Below are 24,117 nucleotides of genomic sequence, written 5' to 3' on the forward strand. Positions count from 1 at the left end.
GAAAGTATGGAGATGCACTTTTGTCCTGTCTTATCCTTTTGATGTCAATATCCAAAAGCATTTTTTATCTGTAGATCTTTCCCTTCCCTCTGTAGAAGAGAATAGAAGCAGGAGGAAGCCAAAGCTTAGTGATTTGACTTTGCGTCGTAACAGCAATCTCAATGGGAGCCATTTGATAAAAAATTTAACAGCCTCATGTTCCTGTATTTCCAACACAGGTACTGGAAAGACATTGTTAAATAATGGGCCTGCATTTCATATGGTTTCTTCTGCAGTCTTTAATCAATAAATGTTCTTTAGATCAATACAGATGTTATTTCGCTGCTTGGAACCGTTTATAAGTATATGATGGAGGTAGTTACAGCAAAGTCAGTGCATAGTAAGGATAGCTCTTGGGCACAACACAGTTATAGCTCCACTCACACACAGCAGGTATCAATATAAAATTGGATACACTGGCATAAAATCACAACATCCTCTCTACAAAGCAAATCCAGATAAGCTACACTGGGGGAATGAGGGCTGAGTATGTTTAACACTGTGTTTTGTTCCCTATCAACAATGTCAGCATAAGAGTTTTGCAGATTTATGTTGATTATTGTATCAGTAAACTGACACAGTCTCTTGCTGAAGGATGTTTGTAAAATGTGTGTCTGGTGCCTTGGTGATGGAAAATGTAGAGGATAATTCTAATTCTGCCAGCTCATTTCAAGTAGATGAGTTTTAAGCTGTATGTCATGGGTGGAAAGTTTGGACATTCCTGATGATGTAGTGTGAGAGGCTATTGTCACAATAATGTTGGTGCAAATAACATTTAAAGTGCTGCTGAGTGAAGGCTGGAGAGATCAGAACCCTGTCTGTAATAATGTTTTACACTCTGGGATACAGCTTGTGCCTTCAAACTTACTCTACTAACTCTGAATAATTAAGCATCTGGATTGGCAAAATTGCTGTTTTGTGAACCAAGCCACAGAAAAGTGAAATGCCAAGGTCATGGACAAGTCTAGTGGTTTTCCTTTCCTCCTGTATCCGGTACAGGACTTTGATGGTCTGTTGGCAGAAAATCTGACTTTCTGAAGAGGTCTGTGATGGTATTGAACAAGCCCATGTCTATTTTTGATCTCTGCATTATAAGCCATGCTATAAAATTTTTGCATGCATCAACAGCAAGATAGGGGACTAGCCTGCCACAGCATCATAGAAGTTCTCAAACTTGGCTGCTGCACAGGGGTGTGGTGAGTGAACCCAATGGGGAGGAATAGGGAGCATCATCTCACAGACACAAGGGCTGGGTTGGGGAGTGCAGCAGGAAAGAGGTGTCTGGGGCTGGGTCAGGGCTGGCCTGGAAAATGTAGGTGGTTACTGGGGTATTGTTACAACAGTAATTAGGCATGCCAGAGTTATGCAGCAACAATGACTGTCTTCCAAGTACTTCATTTTGCTATCAATTTTAATTTTCATATTAATTGCCATTAGTTAAACTGATGTAATGAGTCTAGAGTGGTAGATAAAAATGACAATAGGGGTGAGTATGGATTCTGATTCCTGCTAGTAAAAGTAGTCAGCTTGTTAGTGGAGGTCTGTAAGGGCTATCTGCAAACTTACAGCTATAAAGGCTCCATTCAGTTTCAGTTCAGTCTCTTCCTATTGTGTTTTGAAACCACTGAATCCCTCAGACAAGTAATTGTTCATTTTGTTGCAAACTCCATGCATTCAGACTCAAATCTCCTGTTTTCAAACCCAATTAGGAGATGGTAATTACCTGCGGGATGTGGGGATTTTGTTTGTCTGCCGGGGCAGTGCAGATATTCTGCTTGTATCTCCCCTTCCAGTTATCAATAAAACACTAGAGCAAAACAGAGTTTTCCTCTCGTTTTTTTTTCAGGCAGTGTTATGCCAAATGAAGGCAATATTATGAGATTGCATGTCTTTGGGAATAATCATGCAAGCTATTAGTAATCACGCCTCACTGTTCCTCAGCACTGCTCACCCCCAGCTTTTGTGTGTTTGACACACAAGTAGCTATTTGATGATTCTCATCGCTACTTTGTAGATGATGAAGCTGAGGTCATCCAGTCAGCCAGTGACGGAGTCAGAAGATGAATGCAAATCTCTTGAGTTTCAGTACAGTAATGTATTTAGCCTTTCTGAAAAACGTATCTATAACATATTGTCTATCCTAGTATAAAACGACCGCTCCAACTCAAGGAAAAGCTGATTAGAGGAAGCATATTGTTAAGTAGCTGTTCAGTAAAGGAGACCTGCAGAACATGGAGAACAGTTATCTTTTGAAAAGTGCACAGAAGAGTGGGTTGGGGTTCCTCTGTGACATAGCAGTCAGTTGCCAACCACTCTAGCAGGTGATAAGAGATGTTCTCAACTCTTAATACAATTTCCCATAGGGCAGAAAAGGCAGTGGCAGCTCTTTGGCTCTGGATGAGGGTTTCCTCTTCATGTTCACCTTGGTAATGGTCCTAGCCCTGTCGAAGCTGACAGTGTTAAGGAATATAATTGCTTCAAATATGAAGGGGTCTTAAAAAGAAAAAGAAAACACTAGCCATCTGGCTACCTAACTGTTTTAAAAAAATCTCTTCCACAGTATACCGATAAACTGCTGAGAGTGTCAGAAAGTATGGTGGCCTTTGTCCTACAAAAAAAAATTAAGCACAGAAAATTGGAGCTGCTGCAGTCAAGGAGTTTATAAAATTTATTACTGATAAACACCGTTCGAATTCATTAGTTTTGTTCTTTTCCTTCTCCTGGACTTGCAGTGAGCTTGGACTTGTGATGAGCCTAGGACAAAGTAATCATTACTGGGACAAGAATTAATGTGAATTGAGCAAGAAAGTCACACCACTGGTCCCTGAAACAGGCCTACATGTCTGAATGCCAGTTCACTGTTTTGCTACTGAAATGAAAGAACATAAATAAAAACAAACAGCAAAGGATTTTGTTCAGCTCTGAGATTTCCTGTTGCCCCTGCTTTCAATCATGCTGGAAATCAGAACAGCTGTTCTTGGCTAGCTCCTGCTATAGTCCTAGTAAGAGTCAGATTCTGACTATGGGGAAGAGACAGAATAGTTCAATATTTGGCATGGTGGCTGAGCAGAGATTCATGATGTAGGAAACTGTCCTTGCATCTATTCTATCAGAGCCTGTCTTCCCTGGTTTTGCAAGCCAATATGCAAACAGCACACATGCTTTTGGTACGTTATTGCACAGAGCTGGTATCAACAGAAATTGGAATTGCAGCAGTACCACGCTGGAGAGAATTGGTATTGCTGTGGCTCCTCTCCCTCCCTTCACACTTTTCCCAGCCTCAGCTGTGTAGTTCAGATGTGTACTGAAGGACAAAGTAATCTTTGCTGTTCACCTTCTCCCTTGTGTACACCATGTCTAAGAGGAAGGGGAGTTTAATGGCATCTGCACAGTTCAGGACAGTGCCCTCCTGATGCAGAAGAGAGCTTCTTATTCCATCCCTCTTTGTGTCTGTAGGTCAGTCATAACCTGATCCATACCATATTAAGGTGTTGTCGTGGTACTGAAAGACTGTGTTTTCACGAATGGGATAAAGAAATGCAGGAAATAGCAGCAAACTCTAATCCCAGACCTGATCTTGTAATGGAGCAGCTGACAGGTATACTCTGAGAATATTCACAGATTTTGCAGCAGAAAATAGAGTGGGAGGAAGTCTTGGTATTTATATAGTGTCCTAACTAGACATGAGATTGGACATGATTGTAGCAAATCCCTGAAAAGTTGGGCCCTGTGCGCCATGGTGGTTGGCTACAAGGAGAAAAAACCTTGTGCTTAGTGTACTGTTGCAGAATCACAATGCAGATCCACAGAGGAGATTCTCAGGTTGCCTGAGGTGGGGTGCAATAAATGCGCCCTTGTTCCTTGTTTTGAAAGGAGCACATTGGTTTTGAAGGCAAGTGCTGAGCAGAGCGATACAGATACTTGCCGAAAAGCTTCAGGAAAGAGTGATAGAATTAGGTACCCCATCTTAGATTAAGTGAATTCCTTTAAGCCACAGACTGAGTGTATATGGGTCCAGGAACTTCAAAGGAGCTCTGAACTGGCCAGGCAACCCTCCTGGTATGGAGTATGATCAGCTCCTTCCCTGAGGGAGTTTGGAGAAGTCTTAAGTATTCACATGAATGAGGGGGCACTTCTCAGTTCAGAGTCTTTGCTATCCAGTAGTTGTCAGCCTACTCTTACAATACTGCCAAGTTTAAGGCTGAACGGGTGATGTAAATCGATGACAGTAATGAATCAGAGCTCATTTAAATCTGCAGAGGAGTTGGTGTCTCGCTCCCTTAAGACTGGACAGTCATTCTGCAGGAGTGTGTGTGGAAGAAGATAGTGTTCAACAGCCAGGTCTGCGAGAGGATCCAGGTGCTTGAACATGAAGAGAGGTTTTGTTCTTTCACATAGAAAATGCTCATGGGGACATCAACGTTAGTGAAGAGAGGCCCAAATTCACATAAAAAGTAAGGCACTTAAAATTAAACTGCTTTTCTACTTCTTCAAGTCCATAAGTCAACACCAGATGCTTTTACCTTAGTCAAATGCAAGTTACTGATCTAAGCATTGCAGTTAAATGGATTGAGTGTTATGGTCTGTCACAAAGAAACTGAGACTGGCAAATCTCCTTTTGACTGAAATCTTCAGAATCAGAATTGTGTGGCAACATTGTTGATCCAATAACTGTAAACAAAGAATAATATTAATGTGTTCTTGAACAATGGCCAACTGAAAAAAAGATAAATCCATCATGTCTTATTTGCTACTCCCATAGAAATAAATAACAAAAAGGGGTGATGTATTAGTTGTCTTAATGTGAGGCATCTTATTCCTGGAGCTATCTCAGTGAATGCAGTAGGTAACAAAGGCAGGCATCAGTGCATTTTTGGGATGGTCCTTTTTGCTGATACTCAGCTGGCTGCCACTGTGGAGATGCTTTTCAGAAGCAGCCCAGTCTGAAACAGAAACAATGTCTGATTCATATGTTCAAATGTAAATACAAAAGGTTTTTCCTTTCACCATCAAATGCCTGCTGAACTGTTCAGTGCTCTGTTAGTCTGCTGCTACTTGTCTCTGGCTTTTCCCCCTCAGGGAAAATTTTGTGAACGTTGGCTTGACTGGCAGCTGAAAAATGCCACAGTAGAGTCAGGAGCAAGTCAGCCTGATGCAGATGTATTTCAGCTGCACCTTACTTTATTAAAAACAGTGGAGTCCCAAAATTCCAAAGCACGGAAACAGAATGGGATTTCTAGTGTATTTAGAGGAGCTGGGCCTCTGGGACTGTTTCTACTCCTTCATCCCAAAGATGCACATTTTGAATAGCAGGATTCGTCCTCTGTAACTTTATACATATGAACCAAAACCATCTACATGATATGGAGACATCTGAAGTTACATAAGTTGGTGTTTGCAAATGAGATGAATAGTCCTGTATTCCATCAGCCATACAGGGAGAGGAGGGTGGCCAGCTAATATCTAGCTTAGGTTTCAGGGTTTGATCTGATCATCCTTACCCTTCATGTTGCCAGTCGTTAAGAAGCAATGCGTATTAAGCATTAAAGATTTTCTTGTTTTCACATGTACTTTCAGGCCACGAATAAAAATGCTGTCCAAGAGTTCATTGCAGCCGTGAAGTCACAGGTGCACTTCAGCAATACATTTCTGTCTAAGAAATTCTAAACGCTTGCAAATATGAGGCAGCACTCTTTGTCTCTAGTAAGATTGGGATGATTTTAAAGCACTTCAAAGGATATCTCAGGTGCCAGTTGGGAGTGTGTCATGGATTAACTTCAGCCAGCAGCTAAGTAACATGCAGCCACTCACATCCCTGGTGGGATGGGGAGGACAATCAGAAAAAGGTAAAACCCATGAGATAGGAACAGTTTAATAATTGCAATAAAACAACAAAAAAAACCCCCAATATTAATTGTAATGAAGAGGAGAGGGAGAGGAAGCAATAAAACCTAAGGGGAAAAAACAAGTGATGCACAATACAGTTGCTCACCACCCACTGACCAATGCCCAGCCAGTACCCGAGCAGTGATCAGCAGCCCCCAGGCAACTCCATTTGTATAGTGAGCATGACATTCTATAGTGTGGAATATCCCTTTGGCTAGTCCTGGCTCTGCTCCCTCCCGGCACCTGCTCACTGGCAGAGCACGGGAAACTGAAAAGTCCTTGGTTTGGTGTAAGCACTACCTAGCAACAACTAAAACATCATGGTTTTCAACATGGTTATCAACATCGTTCTCATGCTAAATCCAAAACACAGCACTGTACCAGCCACTAAGAAGAAAATGAACTCTATCCCAGCCAAAACCAGGACAGAGTGTGGAAGTTGCATGTTGAAACAGGGCAGATCTGAGACACCATGATCAGAAGTGGGAGTATTTGCTGTAGCTTGTCAGCCCTAGACTTAGTCTAGCATCTGTGATATGACAGTTGAGAATTCTGTCCACTTCATATGTCTCGATTTTTGATCTGTGAAATGGGAAGCAGCCTTTTTCTTTCAGTTAAGTGCTTTGACTTTTACAAGGGAGAAATGTTAAACAAACAGACTGAAACCACTACAATCATGGGAATCCCTTTAACTTCAGGGAGACTTGGCTTATGGCCTATACCACATTGTATTGTACTGGCTCAATTAGAAAAAGAATAATGAATTAAAAGGTCACAGCTCTTTCAAATTACAATGCAGGTAAAAGGGTAAAATGTGTGTGGTGGGGTTCCTCTAACTGCCCTGAGCATTTGCCATTAAGTACCAATGGGAACTCTCCATCAACAAGTTCATTAATCTCCTTTTAATCTCATTGAGTTCTGAACATTTTCTGGAAAACATTTTCCAGAAATAATCTGCCCAGGCAGGGTGGGGGAAATGTTAAAACACACAAGAATCTGCGCAACAGGAAATAATGTTAGAAAGCTGTGAAAATCATTTCTCCTTTTGAAGCGTAATGGTTTTTAATTTTCTCATGCCCTGATCTCCCTGGCAACAATTTAAAAGTACATAAGCATTCATGAATCAAAGCTGTTCACGTCTGCATTTTTAATTATGTGTCATTGGATTGAAACTTTCCCTTTGATCTTTGCATTTAAAGGGATTTACGATTTTAATGATTACAATCCCCTCCCCCCCGAGGTCTATGCTTGTTATTGAGCAATGTCACAAAGGGGTCACTGTTGGACAGGGGGAAGACAGTTTTGTTAAGGATATTATAAGCATGTCTGAAACCTGCCTTATGCTCCAAGTCATGGAGAAGATCCCTGTGTGATGATGGGGCTTCCCAATGGTGGTGACTCTAGGCCTTTTGCTCTCAGCAAGACATTTAAAAACAGTGAGATAAAATAGAGAACAAAAATAACCTGCTCGCCCATTAAGCAGCCCTGTGCTCTAGGCAGCTGCCTGTCTTGCCCTGTGTAATGACATCAGAGTGACGTAGCATGGGCACCACGACAAATGGAGGTAGAAACACTCCTAGATGCTTGCTGTGAGGGTGGTTGGAAGCAGCTGATGCCTTTGAGGTGAATGAGGCCGCTCATCCTTGCCAGCAGAAATCAAACAAACAGAAGCACTTGAACGCTTTGATGCAAGCTGGGGGAACACACAGCTATTTCACTGAGCCGGTTTGGGAGAATGAGCTCTGAGGAGGCTGGTCGCAGCAGGGCAGAAAGAAAGCCTTGTGGTTAAAGCACAGGTTGAGGGTAGGCGTGTTAGACAGCCTCGAGGTACAGAGAGAGCTGATGGTGGGAAGGTGGTGTAGTGGGTTTGGAGTGGGGAACACGTGTGGAGGCCTGGGGAGGGTGACAGCCGTGATGGCTTTTCTGTGTAATGCAGGGCTGCGGAGCAGCAAGGAATGAAATGTGTACAGAGTACGGAGACCCTACAGCTGTGAGTGCCATATAGGTGGATGACCTCAGTGCAGTTGCATGACTTCTTTGTTTTCTCATGAGGCTCATAAATGCCCAACTACATCCTATGTGTGCACAGCAAGATAACCCCCTCACCGCAAAAAAGACTGCCACGCTCACCGCTGGCATTAAAAGATGTCAATGGTTTCCCATTAGCTGTGTGTATGTGTGTGACTTGATGCAATGCGTAGCACATACTAGGTACTCTCTAATGAATCGTTCTTTCAAAGCTTTTTGCTAGATATTTAATTTTCTTGCTGAATAACAGTTTAAAGGTCATGTGGATCGGTGACACATGCAAAATGAATGCGTGTTACTTTTGATGTGCCTGTGCAAAATTAAGGCCTTGTGCAGACTGCTTTATATGCACAATGTTGTTGTATTTTCTGGTAAAAAAAAATCAATAAAAAGATATTAAACTAAAAACCCTGAGCAGAATATTTTATGTCTTATTAAGCTACTTATGGGTTCAGCTAGGATGGCAAGGGTCCTATTAATCAATGCTTTAAGTTGACTTCATGGTGAGTTGATGAGTTGAAAAATTTGTTAAGATCCCTTTTTGTCTCTCTTTAGAGGGTCTTAATGTGGTAGATTTTGTGAAGTGAGCATACGTTTGTGCCATTAGCAATAAGTTAACATTGCATGATTTAACATTAGAAACATCATTTATTGAGCTTATACTTAAAAAAAAAAAGCTCCTGTTTTCACTGAAATGTGCTCTATGATGATCCAATTTTACAATCATTTTCTCAGATGAAAAAATTCGTGGTTACACTATTGACAGCTGCTGTTAAATTGCTCCAGATGGGATTACACTAGAGGTAGACTACTCATCCGCATAAAAGCTACAGGAAAAGTTCCTAACAATTTCAGTTGTGTTACTCAGGAAACAGTCATGTTTTTTAGAGCACAGGTACCATTTTTAGTCTAGAGAAGTGCTGTAGAGCAAGGATAAACATGAATCAAACTTTGGGAATCAGTAGTGATAGCAAGCAGGTGAGAACCAGGGAGGTAGAGAACTTGCAAAAAAGGAGAAAACTTGGGTCAGAGACTTGCTTGCTTTGTTGCATTTTTTTTTACTGAATGGAAGTATTCATAAGGTATGAGAGAGTAGCAGGAGCAACGGTTGAGTTTTTGAAGCAGCAGCAATCTATAGACTGTTTCTGCCCTAAGATAATTAGTGCCACAGTATAATTAGAGAGGAAAGAACAAAAGGAAGATAAGTATCAGTGAGGGCTTCAGTTTAATTTACAAGAAAATCTAGGTAAGCAGCTAAATGTAATATACTCCTTTTAAAACATTATAGGTTGGTATTAGATTTTAGAGATCACTTGTTATCAGTCTGTAAGGGTAGAAACACTGATTCTGAGAAATGCATCGTACCTTTTCAAGTCTCTTCTTCAGATTGAATTTCCTTTTATTGAAATACGTTTTATTTAAGTACTCTGTGATACTCCTATTGAACTATAACTCAATTCTGTATCCTGAATAGGGTGCTGAACACTTTAATTAAGAGTAGGTGGGGAAGATTAGTCCATTGCAGTTCAGTCCCTCCTCTAAGCCCTGACCCATATGTGGTCTGGTGTGTGGTCATGATTCTGCAGCAGAGAAGTCTCCTGCCACGCCTGTATTTATATTCTCAGGTGCAATTGCCAGCAAGTTCTGTATCTGCAAGGAGCCAGAAAAGGTGGATCTTGTTTCAAGGCTGGGAAAGGTGCTTTGGACCTGACTGATTTGTTCATTGCTTGCACTCATCTGAAGTCCCTCACTCCAGTTGTCTTCTGTGGCACATAGGAAATAAGTTGTTTGGAAAACCTCACTAAATCTGGTACTAAAAGCAGGATGGTCTTTGTTGGCAATGTCACTAGAAGGGTTAAGCAAGCAATGAATTTGGTGCCCTGATTTTCCCCTTGCCTGCAGAAGTGGTTCTTCACGTAGCTGGTACAATGTGCCATCATAAGCTGTTGGCAGAATGTCAAATTGTTAGTAAATAGGTTTCAAACATTGTCTGCTCTGCCTTGCTTTGTCCTTTGATATATTATTATGGCATCTCCTTTTCCAGGTTGAAGATGTGAAATATACCGTGAGAAGGCTCAAAGCTGATGTACCTCAGGCTTGGAGCATCCCCTGTGTATGGCTGCTGAACTTCTTCCTACCAGGATTCCTCTAGAACACTCAGGAGCTCCAAGTAAGCCATCATCAAGCAGTGGTCGTTGGTGGTTCTGCAATACTTTTCTTTCCCACTTGTGCCTTATGAGCTTCCCTGTTTACTGCCTTCTGCTTGTCTCAATCTTTTGTTGTATTTTTACATAAGACTGTGGACTATAGGGGATGTTCAGTGTCTCATTTTCTGCACAGCTCCTATCAGCAAGGTGCTCTGTTCTTGACAGGAATACAAAGAATGATTACAACTGGCTAAAACCAAGTTGATAACACAGAACAATGCACATACTGAAAATCAGTCATATAAATTATTCAGCAAATTATTTTAAATAATTAGCACATTTTGGGAAAATAGTAAATGGGTGTTCAGATTTTGCAGAAAGAAAACACACTAGATTAACAGAAAAAAAAATGTTTAGCTCAGGGCAGCACTTGTTTCTGTTAAGGTTGTTGTGGCTGGCATGGTGGCACATCAGAGCATCAGCCGTAAACTGTAAACAAGGATTCCAGGGTCCTCTGTTACACAGATGTAACAAAAAAGCCCACTGCTGCGCCAGAGCCCATGGGAGTGGCAAACAGATAGTGAGATGTAGATGCTGAGAGGGATACGGTCCTGGGCTGGTGGGGGAGACGGCTATACACCGCCACAAACATGTCACATGCTGGGAGAGTAAGTGTAGCTTTCAGCTGCTGTTAGGGAGGAATAACCCTCCTGCCCTGAGTAGTGTACACCTGCGTTTATGGGGCCGTTGGTTTTTGTTTTGGGGTTTTTTTTCTGCCTAGATTTGAAGGATTTTGAACAATTATTCAGTCTCCCGAATGTCATTCAACTAGTTTGAAGGAATAGCTTGGGTTGCCGGACATGAAAACCCCAGATATGTTCCCGGCACAGTTCAACTCTACAGAACATGTGCAGTGAATTCAAAGCTACCAAAACCATGCTGAACGCACTGTGGCTGAGCTGTATAATGCCTGTACACACAGGCCTGTTTGGAAAGTCCTGGTCACAAGAATGACATCTCCCTGCCCACTTCTCTTTCCTTGTAAACCCATGACAGGACGAGTGCCGGTGGGCTCTGTTGCTAGTGGCTTTGGGCCTTGATCCCACACTGGGCTTGGTGCAGGGTTGTAATACTCTGCTCACAGGCAGTTGTCTTACGATACAGATTTCTGAACAAGTACAGAAACATCACTTGAGACCTCTGTGGAGGGTGTTCAGATCTCGTCTTATCTAAGGTTTCCAGTAGCGAAAGTCAAACATCACACTCCAGCCTTGGGTGATGACTTAGATTGATGAAAGAAAATTAAAACTTTCAACTCCCTGCCCTAGAGGGAGAACGTAATGATCCAGACCAATCCCACTTACCTCTTTGAAATTATTGTTATCTTTTCAAAGTAAGTCAATGATTTATGAGATGTTTAGTGGGTAGAAACCTCTGCAAACACTGGGCTGGCTAGGTTATAAATGATCTGTACACAACCTGGGATTTTTCTGGCAATTCATATGCTGTCCTATCTATGACTAGGGCTTCTTTCTCCAAGTTGCAGAGCAGAAATAAAAATGATTTGCTGTGCTTGGGTATAGCTTAGGCAATGGTAATTACTGCATGGAAAGGTACTCCACTTAATCAATGGGCTGATGCACAGCTCATTTGAGGTTTCTTCCTTTGCTCCAACATAAAGAAGAGAAAACTAAAACAGAGGAAACAAAACTGGCCACAAGGAAAAACATCCAAACTCATTACTGAACACTCACTGCACTATGAGTTATACAAATGCAGAAACACAGAAAATACAGAGGGGAAATAAGCCAAACACAACAAAGAATAGAAAAAAGACAGTCTCTTGACTTGGAAATGCTTTAGTAAGAACAGAAAGCAAAGGCCAGCAGGAAGGCCAGAGAGACAGGGAATGCAAAGAAACAATGAAACATGAAAATCAGTATAATAGGTTTACTTAGTTACAAGTATGTTTGAGATACAAACCAATTCACTGTAGAATAAGCAAGAAAGCAACACAGTATGCAAAGCTGATTTTTTTTCCAGGAGAAGGTGGCATAGTATTTAGTTCCAAGAGTGACTTGGTGGGTTTTCTTTTGTGCTCTGATAGGATATAGGCAGTTAGAACTGCACCATGACCTTGGGCTTTTTACCTACATTGTGCAAAGAAGGCTTTCTCCTAGGGGTGATGAGACAAATCTGACAGGAGGTTCTGGGAAAAATGAAGCAGTTTGGTCAAAGACAAACAACTAAGTACACCATTGCTAGGCTACCTCTTTCTCTGGGTTTGGTGGTGGTTTGCTTTCCTCATTTTTCCAGCCTGCATGTTCTTAAAGCTCCTGACTGCTGGGGTCACCATCCCTGAATTCATATCTATGACTGCAAACACTTGAGGTGCTCAGCCTGTGCCCATCAAGTTAGCATGTTCTTGGTGTTGTTCCTGATCTGTTTATGTGTTCTCTGTTAAGATTATAAGCAGTTTGTATGAAGAGGTGGAGGAGTTAGGCATCATATTCCACGTATGCAGGGATAAATAGAAGTCATGCAGTACATGCATTGCATTTGAGAAAAAAAGGGAAGGGAGACTCAGAAAGCTGCTGAATTTCTGGCTTTTCTGAAAATCAGGCTGCTGGTTAGTAAATCTGGATCATCAAAACAAGAAGTCCTTGTGGGAATTGTAGCTGTGCAGGACTTTGATCAACCCCCCAGTACAAAAATTCTCAAAGCTTTTGGATGGCATGAGTGAAAGTGGTGCATCCTACTCATGGACATCTTATGAGTGGGTCAATCCAATACATTTTTGCAAAATGCTACTTACCCTTTAATGGAGGAAACAGATTAGTCACTTAGAAGCTGTATGAAATAAATGTGTGCATTATATATCTTAGCCTTATAAAGCTGAGAGACAAGATTCTGCAAATGTTAAACGCAATTGCTTTCTTTTCTGGTTATCCAACTGAAATGTAACAAAAATGTAGCTGGAAGCTGTAAAGACTCACACAGCATCATGATAGTCATGTAGAAGTGTTGTCAGAGGATATGAAAGAGACTAGGACAGTGGTGAGAAGTGTATTTTATTAGACTGATGTTGCTGGGAAAAACAAACACATTTTTCAAGCTCCAAGATGGGCATTTCTGGTAGCAGTTCCATTTGTGTGTCATACCAATTCAGTCTGGTGCATGAATTCGTGCAGAGGATAGGAAAGCAAAGTCCCCTCTCTTCCTCTCTCACTGTGGAATACTTCAAGTAGCCAAAATGAACTGCTGTGCGGGTCCTGACTTTGCCTTTTGGGGATCATCAGATTAAGGATGTTTGGGTGTAGACTCTACCGTATCTGACAACTTGTGTGTGCTCAGTATGTAGCCGTGTTGCATAGAAAATATCCTGATCTGCTTCATTGTTGAATGAAAGGTCAAACTCAAGCTGACATGGCTTTTCTGGGAGTTTGCTTCTCTGTGCAAAAACCACGACAGCATTATGCCTCATCACAGGGGTACTCAAGCTACAGAAATGTGATTGTCTCCTTGTCTAGGCATATAACTCCACGGACAAATGTGTGTGTAGTACACCAACTGTGAAAATGAGAGATCCCTCTGAGGCTTTCAGGGACATGGGTACAGTGTTCCAGCAATGTGCTGTGAAACAGGAAGATTCAGCTCACAGGACCCACAGGGGAAATCGTGTGGAAATTTTTTTCTTTTTTTCTGTTTTTTTCCTTTGCTTTTCTGTTTGAAAATTTTTTTCTTCTGGGCCTCAACACATGTTGAAGGTACCTAACCATAGGTTCTCTGATTTGGAATTGTTAGCCTGCATGCCATAAACACTAAACAACAGCTATCCATTACACAGCACAGCATAAATAAAACTGTATTTGTAAAAACATTCAGGTTTTAGGTTAGAAGTCTGTATTTTCTTTTTCCTGACTACCCTGGTTTTGAGATCTGCTTGCAGGGAGGCGGGAATAGCACCTCATCAGTGATTCATTTCCTAATGAAATGGAAACTGGCATCAGGAAAGGAGGGGGGAAAAAAACCAACCTGGGAAAAAACCCGGCAAGATAAATGGATGGCTTTCTTAAAAGCATGCAGTGAAACAATGGGACTAAATGAGATACATTCCTGACAAAGATCTGTTCTGTTCTCTAAAGGTTTTCATTGTACCTAGAGTTATGTTTTATCTTTAAAAAGTGGTATTCTTTATTTTATGTGAGCTCTCTCCCCCTCACCCTCTTTTCTGCTTGCTGAGATTTAAGTAAGCTCTTGTAGTGCTCTATCTCTGATCAGGCTTAAAGATTTGGAAAGCCCTGAGTTTGCAAGGATAAAAAAGGCCTTAGTATCTAGACACTGATAGATCTGATTCATCACCTCGGGAGGACATTACCACACAGCCTGTGCCACAGATTGTCTTGATAACAAGCTCTGGATGTTCCTTGGCATGCATCTTCATTTAAAGGTCAAAGCTCTTCCAATGAAAGAGGAATCCCTGGGTTAGGAAAAAAAAGAAGTGGTCACATTATCTCGACAAAGCCATAGTCTTCACTGAGGCCAGGGGATTTAGGGTGAGAACAGTGGGCCTGATTCTAGCTGGTGGTTTTGAGCTGCTTTGAGCTCCGCAGAGAAAGCAGAGCCGGAGCATGACTGGCTGGCAGTCCAGCCTGGGCTGGTTTGAGTGTCTGTCTGGAGCAGGTGGACTCAACTCCTGCTCCTTTCCCACTTGGGAGCAAACAAATGGCAAAACGGGGATGTGTCAGCCCCGGTCCCTGCAAGACCCTGGCCTTATGAGCGAGGAAAGATAGCCTAGTTCCGTGGATCCCCAGCCCTGCCCTGGTTTGATCTTGCAGAAATGAACACCTCCAGCTTTAGACTGAAATACCTTGGTCTTGTATTTCTGGTTTTCCTTTTCTTCCCTTGCCTTTTATATATAAGCAATAACACACTGCCTGAGATGTGCTAAACTTCATCTGCTCTTAATCAGGATACCTCCCTGGGTAGCAGTTAAGTAATGATGGCTGCCACTTAATGGGGATGGTAATTTTCACTTAATTGGGGTGTTTTCCAGTGCCTTAGACTTGTGTGGGTCGCTATGCATTGTCTGTCTCTGGCTACATATGACTTTTTAGCACCGAGGCACACAAACAGTACTTTCCCATCACCTTATCCTGTCGGCTCACTTGACCTTTCTGTAACAGGCAAGGTCAATCAATATTGATTGTTCCTCTACAAATTCCAGTGGTCAGCTAATAATGTAGTGATGCTTTGCTCTCTTTAGGAATTTCTCAGCCCCAGCAGACAATCATCTTCCTTTCCCCCGACATATTGGCATTAAATTCACTAAGAACAGCAAAACAAAGCCCCTCTTATGATTCAAACCACCGATGGTACTGTGCGACAGAATTGAATTTCACCACCTAGCAGCACCAGTGAAGGCCAAGCAAGAGAACCTGAGCTCCAGGAGAATGGGGTTAGGAGTAGATCTAATTCGTTTCTCTAGGCTGGCCTGTAATCTGCCCTCTGACACCAGCTTAATCTTTTTATCACTCTGCACTGAAATTTCATGATCTGGAAAATGATTCTGCTGTGGAGCAAGCTGTGTGCAAATAACTGATTTGGTTTTGGTTGTGAGAGTGGATCAAAAGGAATCCAGGTTCACCATTTGACAGAGAATCAAAAAGCTAAAAACCAGTTTGCCATGTCATAAAGCATTAAAAAAATTCTAAACACTGATTTAAAAGTAAATAGAACTGAAGAAGTAATACATGGTTTGGAGCTAGAACAAAAAAGGAAAAAACAAAATGTCACATGTTGACAGTTTTAGAATTTTTAAATTTAGATTACTGAAGTGACAATATTGAAAAAGCACTGCTTGCCTCAGCATCGCCTACTAGCCTGTCTGATTTAATTTTGAAGAGAAGAAAACTACCAGCGAATGGAAAACAACGATGTTTTCCCATGTGCTGATTAAATGAAAAGCCTAGAAGGCACTCCCACAATGGACAAATGAGCAAGTATATTTCTTTAATTGACATAATACCTGTAACAGGAAATGGTTATATCTTCACAATGTTTGACAATGCACAAAGGTTTTTAAGGGCTGGAGAGCCTATTGGAGACAGTAGTTGTCATAAGTAGATTCCATCAAGGCTTCTAGATATTTTCCATTTTAATCCCATCTGTAAAACATTGACTTTTCTAATCAATTGGAAAAGTAAATCCTCAGGATTTGCCAGATTATGTGTGAAATGCAATAGGGAGTACTTAAATATATCAGTAAATAAACAACACATAAATCAAAAACTAGAGGGGGAGTAAGCAGCACTCAGTATCCTGGCTACAATCCATGTTTATTATTTAACTTTAAAATGACAAATCAATGGCAAAATGGAATTAAGTAGCTGTGTAAGCACAGAAGTAATTTTATCAGTGTATGAGATGCTCATGTTTTACATTATACAGAACATGGTGTGTTTACTGAGCAAATGCAGAAACATCAGTGAGAGCTGGAATTGGAGCCAAGGCTGAAGGGAGCAGGGATGCCATCTGAGAGATGAGACCCTGGGGACAAGTTTCTGATGGTAACAGCATGGACAATAATGGGAAAGTGATGCATTCAGGTTCTTTAGAGAAGATAATGAAACTTGCTTTATGATTTGAAGGTAGAGCTGAGCAAGGAAAGACCTTGTCTAGAGGTCAAGGCTGACACAGTCTCAACTAGGAGGATGTTTAAGCCCAACTGATGTGCTAGTGGATACAGCTGTAACCCTAGGACTGACCTTGATTAACTAATGTGTGTGTTAGAAGGCATTAATATTTTCTGTTACAGGGAAATTGTGTAAAAGTGAGGTTGCTCAAGCAGAGAGCTGGAACACAAGTACCATGTGAATCTGTACAGATTTGGTGATGTTCTCTTAAGAAGTGCCCCCTTACAGCATAACTTGTAGTGGGTATCAGTTTCAACCATCACAGGCTGATTTTTGGGGGAATTCCTACCTTTGTTGTGGTTTAGTTATATTTTACACTTCATATAAAATCCTTCTTCTCAGGAAAAGCAGTGAAACTGAATTGTCATCTGTGTGCGCAGTCAGGGGAAGTGGTATTAGGAGCAATAACAAGGAATTATTTAAACATGAAAATAAACTTGTTATGTGATAGAGAAAGAAGTCATGAGGGTAGAAGGTAACAGAGATTAATTAAATCAGTAGTTGCTACTCCCAAAACAGTATTCCATGACTAAAAGGCCAGCATACTGTAATGGTGAACTGAGAATACATGAAAATCAAAGGCAAAATTTACAAAACTTGCCAACTTCAAGTTTTGCAGCTTATTAAAGTGATTTTTCTGCAGAGCCAGGTCTAATTCATCTTGACTAGTAGCAGGAAAAATCTCACTATATGTGAACATTTGCTATGAAACAGTCCAAAGCAGTCAACAGATACTATTCATAGTTCTTAATTTGCCCAGTTTTCCCAGTTGCGTTGTCTGAAGCCCAGCTCAGATTTTTTTAAATTCAGCCTCAGCTTGGAAAGGTCTGTGGGTTGTGTTGTGGTTTAACCCCAGCCAGCAACTCAGCCCCACACAGCCCCTCACTCACACACACCCCCCGGTGGGATGGGGGAGAGAATTGGAAGGGCATAAGTGAGAAAACTCATGGGCTGAGATAAAGACAGTTTAATAAGTGAAGCAAACACCACACACGCAAGCAAAGCAAACCACGGAATTCATTCACCACGTCCCATGGGCAGGCAGGTGCGCAGCCATCTCCAGGAGAGCAGGGCTCCATCACCTGTAACGGTGACTTGGGAAGAGAAATGCCATCGCGCCCAACATCCCCCTCCTTCCTCCTGCTTCCCCCAGCTTTATATGCCAAGCATGACGCCATATGGTGTGGGATAATCCCTGGGTCAGTCGGGGTCAGCTGTCCCGGCCATGTCCCCTCCCAGCTCCTGGTGACCCCAGCCGGCTTGCTGGTGGGGTGGGGTGAGGAGCAGAAGGGCCCCCACGCTGTGCAGGCGCTGCTCAGCAATAATGAAAACATCCCTGCATTATCAACGCTGCTGCCAGCACAAATCCCAAACACAGCCCCATACTGGCTACTGTGACGAAAATTAACTCCATCCCAGCCAAAACCAGCACAGGTTGTTAAGCTATAACACACATTGAGAGTCTCACTGGACCTGCCTGTAACATGAAACTGAATCAAATGCCAGACACTGAAGTAGGCTCAGAGGAAAACAGAAATAATAGGGGTGTTTTTATTGCTGCTGTCTGCCCCTGTGCCAGGCCAACGTGATTTGTCCCTTACCTGAATGTCAGAAGTCTCAAAAGTTCACAGTAAGGAAGCAATACAATCGGGGGAAAAAAAGTGGAAGCCACTGAAAATGATGGCAAATCAGGAAATCCAGATTTCATCCTGAACAGGGGAATTTCTGGGGTCTGTCTTGCAAGAAATACTAAGTGTTCTGATTAACCCCTGAATGTGCAGCTGGAGAGCAGGATGGCAAGAGGGCTGAGGGATTGCCCTCTCCTCACCAGGTCTCCTATGCAGTGCTGACAGTCAGATAAATGCTTTTGCTACCTTGTCTCTCTCCCCCACAATGTAAAAGTAAAACTCTACCTGTGACCCATGTTTTACTTTCCCCAAATCTTGCTGCCACTTTTGCGTTCCCCAGACCCTGCAGTCATGCTTGAGCCCGCTCCTGGCGAGCTGCTGGGAAGGGAAGTGTGTAACCGAGGCAGGAAGATGGTGTAGTTCACAGCAGCGAAGGGCACAGAGGGCACAGTTGTTTTAAATGAAGTAGAAAGGAAAAAGAGAACAATGACTCATTTTGCTAAATCAGTGACGGGATCTCAAAACTGTAAAACATCCCACATCATGGATTTTAGGGCTGTTACAGAGTTCTATTCATGTATTTTCGGTATAGGTGCTAGAGAATGGTTTTAGACAAGGAGAAAAGAAAGCTGGAGAGTAATTGGAGATTGACTACTAAATCAACAAACAGAGGCTTTCAAATGCTAGGGGCCAACAAATCACAAGCGAGTGACTGCTTGCTCTTTTGTTATGCTCTGTAGTAGTGTTTTATACCTTAGTAGTACCAGGAGGCTTCAACTATGACTAGAATCTCCTTGGGCCGCATTAAGTATGAAATTTGGGATGTTTCTCTCTGCCTTCCAGGTTTTCTTGTTTGATTGCCCTGTAGTTGCATTTTCAGCTTTTCCTCTACAGTGATGAGGACCAGAAACTTTATGTCTTTGCTCAGAAGACCAGACAGCTGAAGCTGTAGAGGAAACACGAATTATCAAAGACTCTTAGTGGAGTCTTAGTGGAGTCAAGAGAGCTGGCAAGGCTGACCTCCTTTCCTCTGTGTTTTTGTTTCAGTTTTTATTTCAAATCTTTATTTCTGTCTTCAGCAGTCGCTTTGGTTGCTGAAGCTCTTGGGGATGTACTTCAGTAGGTTTTGACCTTGGTTCAAGGGAGATGTGTTTTACTGATAGCTAATACTTGAATGTGGAAGAAATAGCAATGGTGTTACTGATGTGGCTATTTAAGGATATGAGAGATGCAGGGTTTGCAGAAAGGTTTAGTATCTTTTCTTAGCTGGTCTGATAGGGTTGGAAAAGCAGTTTTGGGCACAGCAGCCTTTTGTCAAATCATTCTTTCAGCCTAACAGGTGGATAAAAAGCGTGGACATACGGAGTCCTGTCCCTTGTCCTGGCTCTGCCCCTACCTGCTCTAGGACCTGGGTCAAGTTCATTCCCCGTCTTCCACAGCTCAGTTTCCCAGTTCTAAGACACATAACACAGCTGAACGTGTGCAGTAGCAGTGCTTGGTCTAAGGAATAGCACCTTGATAGGTCCTTGGCAGAAGACCTGAAATATCTTTTCTGTATTTCACACGGTCCTACTCAGCGAACGTACACTCTCTGGGCTCTGCTTTTCTAAGCCCATGACTTGATGTGTTCCTGGTGTAACTGATTGCTAAGGGAGGAGCAAAATGCCAAAAAGGTTTGCACCTTCACTGTGGCTTGTGGTTGCCTTGTTTCAGTGCATGCAGGTGTTCAGTGCTTTTATGTGGGTATACATGTAGGTGAATCTACTGCTCAGATCAGGGGTTGAGCTCATACCGCGTTGAAGTCCATCTCATACAATGGCTGTACAGAACGTCTGGCTGCCCTGTTCATTAATCATCTCTGCTGAAAAACCCTTTTAATTACATTATGTTCAGAATCCATAAAATATAATTAAAATATGTAAATCTATTATATTATTTAATGAGTACATTGAGACCTGATAGTTTAAATTAGATGTAAAACTGATATGGACCTATTGCTATTGATTACTTATATTAATAAATCATTGCAGCTTTGGACAGGGATTTTTTTCCACTACAAGGTGGGAATATCTTTTTTCTTTTTTTTTTTTTTTTCCATTTCATCCACCAATTCTTATATTTATGCAGTCTTTTAAAACTGCTGTGGCGTGGTAATGAATAACTATATAACTTTTCTGCAACTAATATCCATTCTTTAGCATGATTTCTTCAAGTTCTGTTCCATTCTTTTGCTCCTTCTTGGAAGACACGGCAGATTGCTAGCAATACAAATGCAGTAGCGCAAATAAGCCCCAACCCCTTCTCGCAGCATTTTAGTTACAGATGTTACATCAGACACATATTTTAGGATAAGTATCATTTTCCAGGAGCATGGGATGCCAGTACAGTGGAGTTAGAGCAATAAAACCTGATGATGTAGCAGACTTGAAAGTTACCCTAGCTTTGAGCCTTTTACACTGGGGGAGGAAAATTTAGAACTAAGGGTTGTGCTGGCCCTACTCTGGGAAAGACTTCTTTACTATTTGATTATAGCTTGCTGGGTGTTACTGAACATCTGTCGTGGTGTAGAGCCATGCAGGCTCTAAAGTAGGAAGCAAAAGTTTTATTTAGGATATTGTCTTCATATTGACTGCTTTTCCCTCTACTTAAATACATTTTGCATCAGACATACGTTGTTTGTTTCATGGTGGAGGCTTTTCTAGCAGAGTTTGAAAAGGTAAGGGTGCTCCTTTCCCATGGAGACTGAGCACTGGGCCCTGCTGGGCAGCTGCCATGCTGGGCAGGCTCTGCAGGGTGGGCAGCAGGGGATGGGCATACACATACAGCCCCCTCTTGCCTGCCCAGGTACAGACCCCGCAGCTCTGCTGAGCCGCTGACAGTGAAATCCAAAGGATATTTCACAACAGATTATAAGTATTTGAAACCAGAGCAAATGTCAGGCTGCTCGACAGCAAAAGATAGCCCTTTAGCACAGCCACCTGTATTACCTTCCATTTTCTTGATTTGGCAAGTTCGCAGGCTTCAACCTCATTTAATACCTTTTCTCTGCATTTCCTTCCTGTAGGGTAGACATACATCTCTCCCTTCACTTGTGCTGCACGGCTCACCAGCTGCATGCCAAAACTTCCAAGGGAAATATTCAGGAGATGAGAAGTCATCAGCGGCAAAGTACCAATTTCATGTCAGGCAGTGTGTCAGTAATAGGAGATAAAACAGCCCTTTCACCTGTTTAAAACCCTGATGCCTACTAGACATTCAGATCAGCACTTTGGGCAAGTTTTGTATTTTCAGATACCAAGGTCATATTCTTAAAGATAGGCATTTAAATTGCATACAAAAATATGCAGGCAGGGGTGCAAAGAGGTAATTGCGCATATGAAATATGCAGTTGCAAACACCCACTGGGTAATTGTGCACTCACAAGCATTCAGCTGCACCTGCAATTTCCTGATTTCCTTTTGGAATGACTTGTCTCTGCCTGGGTGTGTGTGTTTGGCACATTTCTTCTCTGCGCTTGAAACTGTGGCCCAAAGCACTGTGTTGCTGTTTAGCACAGATTTAAGCTTCTGATTTCAAAGCTGCTGTAATTAGTAACTTGCAGTCAGTGTACTCTACCAATTCTTAGCCTACTGGGATATTACCAGACTTTATTGTTTCTTTCTGTCTTTGTGGAACTTCTGTAAATCTTTTCTTTGATAGCAGCTAGGGTTTCAAAGCTGCCCACGTTTGAGCCAGAGGAAACTAATAATGATCTAATTAATGAAAGATGTTTTTCTCTGCACTGCTGTATTTTATCTCTTCCCCAAAGACTTGTTGGTGCAAGCCAACCTCAGGCACCAGCTAGATCCTTTTTTTCTCATCTATTTGAGAAATACAGAGATACATCTGTATATATCTCATGTTGTTCTCACTTGAGTGTGTAAATCTTGAAAAATCTTCCCAAGTGTAACGTGGATTTAGGAAGTAGCTTTGTTATTCCCAGAAGATTTTTCTTCCAGCTAAGATTTGTTTCTTCAGCTCAAACCACAAAGCCACTTTAACTCTCCCTAAAAGACTTAAGTCTGTGTAAGCTGCAGTGTAGGACATACTTCTTATCCCCCAGTGGGTATTCATTGCCCCTCTCCTCCTGCTTTTTCAATTTCACTTTCTTTTTATTAATTAATGAGCTCCTTTAATTATTTATAGAAGCCTTAAAATGCATCAGGGTTGTATTCCACAGTCTTTTCCTTGCCGTATTGCACTGTTTCGCCACAAGAAGGGCACAGATTCCTTCCCAAAGGCACGAAGGGTGTTATCAGCTTTAATTGGCAGTGCAGTAACACAGCATTGTGCACTGGGTGGAAAGAGGGGTGTTCCTGCTGTACATTTAAGATCAGTGAATTTTCCTTTACAGCTCTTCGGGGCCAAATAGCACTGGGTAGGGCCTTGACCATCCTCTTGCTTATGTTAGGCTGGTACAGGACAAGTTCAGTGGATTGTAGGTCTGTTCTCTAATCTACCCAGACAGGCCATATCATGCTGCATGAACTGGCTGCATGAGAGGCATTACAGCAGCGTGATTTTTTCCCCCTTTGTACTCCTACCTGATTGCATTCTAGGGTACTCATTTCTTTATCACAGGGTTGATAATGGGATTGCTTTTTTTTAACTACTCCTTTGGCAGACCTGTTTTACACACACTTTGGAACCCAACCCTTCAGTCCAGCTTTACCATCCTCAAAACCTTCCCTTTTCAGCCTTGGCTCAGAGCTACCGAACTGGCCCCCAAACGTACCTGAAGTGTTAAGTCTGATACCATCCACCCACAGAGATGCTGGGTAGTGTGGGGAGAGGGACAAGGAACATGCCAGCAGAAGAGAAGGGAGCACTTCAGTGGCAGAGATTCAAGCTGGCAGGCAACTTGTGTCACTTTGTGGTGCTTTATGACCTTGAGGCACTGTCTCAATAAATCATGCCAAGTAATTAAAAACATAATTTAGAACTTAACTAGCATGTCAGAACACTGGGTATACACTGGTGATGCCTTTCTGTTTTCCTTCCCTTTCCCCCCCATGATGCTGGGCTCCAGTGGAGTGAAACCACCTACTGAAGGCAAAAACTCAAACACAATTAATGGCTTGCTGCCAGCCGCTTAAATACAAAGGAGTTGATCTAGCCCGGCTAGCTATCTGCAGGTGCCCAGGAGGCTCCCGCTGTACATTGAATGGCCTCCTCTGACACTGCAAGCAAAGCCACAGGTTCTCCTGCAATATAAATGTTTCCTTACTGGTTTAAATAGAAAGCAGATGTGTCTCATTTACTTGCAACCCTGAACACTGAGACTAGTAGCGAGGCAAAAAAATGGTGGCAAGGTATGGCATACTTCAGAAAAGAAAAAAAAAAGGCAATGATAGAACTCGGACAGAAGTTGCCAAGTCAAGGACATAATTTACCTGTTTGTTAGATTCTTAGAAAATAGATTTTCATTGGTGACAATGGGCAAAGAATTGCTGGGTTTTGGGTACCATTTGTCCCCATCCTCTGGCTCAGCACAAAGTGCAACACAGCTGAATTGCCTTGTCAGCATTAGGAGTCCCAGCTCTCATGTTGGTCTTTTTAGCAGTGTTATGGTAGTGGGGTCAGGGTGTAAGAATGAGAGGACTTGCTGCCCCTGAGAGAAACATTTGCAGAAGGAAAGGCAGAAGGAAGAGCAGA

The 24,117-nt window shown here is 42.1% G+C and overlaps 1 long non-coding RNA gene across 1 annotated transcript in view; it reads left to right on the forward strand.

The window, feature by feature from the left end:
- The window catches only part of LOC130147436 (uncharacterized), a 317,093-nt gene that overhangs the window by 89,585 nt on the left and 203,391 nt on the right, over positions 1-24,117 (forward strand). Inside the window, exon 14 of the long non-coding RNA XR_008821244.1 lies at positions 9,998-10,123. This is a non-coding gene — a long non-coding RNA (uncharacterized LOC130147436). The remainder of the gene's footprint in view (positions 1-9,997; positions 10,124-24,117) is intronic.

This window comes from Falco biarmicus, chromosome 1 (assembly GCF_023638135.1).
Source record: "Falco biarmicus isolate bFalBia1 chromosome 1, bFalBia1.pri, whole genome shotgun sequence".
Taxonomy (NCBI): Eukaryota; Metazoa; Chordata; class Aves; order Falconiformes; family Falconidae; genus Falco; species Falco biarmicus.